Below are 2,248 nucleotides of genomic sequence, written 5' to 3'. Positions count from 1 at the left end.
GGTCAAACGAAGTTGTTAACTTATAATTGCTTATAAGGTGCGTTTCATAATCATAAGACACCTCTGGTATACAATTTTTGAACTACCATAAGCTCTCTTTTACTTTCTTTTATTTGGCGGTATTTTAACAGTTATAGACTCAAGACTTCCATCAATTGTTTTTGGTGCGAAAGCTCACTCAATTTTGTAGAACCGTTATCTTTTTCCAAGAAGCTGCACTTTTGCTAGTCTTTTCGGCGTTTCATAATGATAAGACATTAGTCGAAAATAAGCTTCTGAAGAGATAGAATGTGCTGATTGTTGTTTTGGATCACTTTTATTATAATTTTATTCATTTTAACCTAAAAAGCCGAGGGTTCAATATTATCACGAGAGAAGCGTGGGAAAATTTTGGCCTAAAAGGATTCAAGCTTGTCAATCAAATTAATTTGAAAAAAACCAGGCAGATGTCGTTGTGTTATCCGGAATTTTTTACGGAGTCCTGCGAATTACAACATTTTGAAGCCCGTTGGAAGAAAAGTATCACTACCAAGTCGAGAACAGCGAGCAATCATAAGAAAAGCTTCTAACTCGAGTAAGTCTTGCGTCTACTTGGCCGCTGTTGTTCAAAATAAGGTTTCAACACAAACAGTTTGGCGCACATTACAGAGATGCAATCATTTAAAATTATCAAAAATGAGAAGAGGCACGCCACTGCACAACCTGGCGCGTCTTCAGTTTACAGAAAAACACCTAGACACCAACTGGGACGCAGTAAGATATTTGGAATATTTTTAATGTTGCCCAATTTCATATTATTTTCTAAAAAGGTTATATTTTCGGATAAAAAATTAAACCTTGATGGACCCGATGGTTTTGTAAATTATTGGAGAGATTTGCGAAAGAGCCCCATCTTGTTTTCCAAGCGCAACTTCGGTGGAGGTTCTGTTATAGTTTGGGGTACATTTACATCGAAAGCAAGTCTTGATATACAGTTTACGTCATCGCAAATGAATAGTATAAAAACGTTTAGAAATATAGTCCCCTTCTGTTTATTTAGAATAATCGCAAAGTGTTCTTCGTTTTTCAGCAAGACAACATCCGAATCCACGTACGCAAGGAAACAAGGCAGTATTTGACCGATTGTTCGATAGAAACTATGGACTGATCGGCGTGTTCTTCGGATCTAAGCCCAATAGAAAACATTTGGGGTATACTAGTCAGAAGAGTTTACGCCAACAATCGCCAATTTCATACCACCAACGAGCTTAAAGCAGCAATTAAGGCAGAATAGGCTTCTCTAGATTTAAATTTACTTAAAAATTTAGCAAAATCGATGAAAAAAGGTTATTTTGTGCCGCCAAAGCAAATGGGGATTCATTAGAGTACTAAAATATTCTAGACGACAGAAAAAAAAATTCGAAAAAAGGATACTTTTATTAAACGATCACTTTAATTAAACAGTGTTTTATCATTTTTAAACGCCTGGAAATACGTTTTTGCTAAAACTTTTCTTTATGCAGAGAACGTAAATTCATAGAGAAGGCGCAGTCCCGGCCCGTTCCTCCTAACAAAATATGGGTAGGAAAGCACAAGTTAACAGTAGGAAATTAATTAATATGGCTGCCGGAGAGAAATGAGAGGGAGAGAGTGATACGCAAGTGTGAAAAAATGTAGTTTACATTAGCTTACATTTGCTTGCGTACAGAACAGATTTGTTCATTTGATATGTCCATATGATTTGTATGCATGTTTACAGATTTGTTCTTTTTGGTTTTTTTATAAAAATTGCGCGTAATTTAGGCATATGTATGTAATTAAGTTATGAAAATTGCGCGAAATTTTATGTATGCATGTTTATATACATATATTAGCAAAGGACATATTTATTTTAGGTTTACATATATGAAAATTGCGCCAAATATTGAAAAGCTCTTATGATTGCTTGTAACCAATTGAACTTGAATGCGCACATTCTCATTATTTTATTTACATATTTATAAAAAACTTTTGAATTTAAAGGATCGGGTGTAGGATAATGCATGGGTAATTTGAAGCCAAGTATAATGATTTATTTAATGAAACTTGGTTGAGATGTAAGGGAGTGGCTCATGAACAACTTTTATATCTTTCAATATTTACACGCATTTTAATACAATACACTTATAAATTGGTACATAATACAACTATGTATGTATGCTGTTCTAAATTTCACTTCAATTCATAAAATAAAAACTTTAATTAGGCTATGATGATGTCCCACCGAACA

This window comes from Anastrepha ludens, chromosome 4, assembly GCF_028408465.1.
Source record: "Anastrepha ludens isolate Willacy chromosome 4, idAnaLude1.1, whole genome shotgun sequence".
Lineage (NCBI taxonomy): Eukaryota > Metazoa > Arthropoda > Insecta > Diptera > Tephritidae > Anastrepha > Anastrepha ludens.
The sequence above is the reverse complement of the archived record's forward strand: the minus strand, read 5'-3'. Positions refer to the sequence as shown.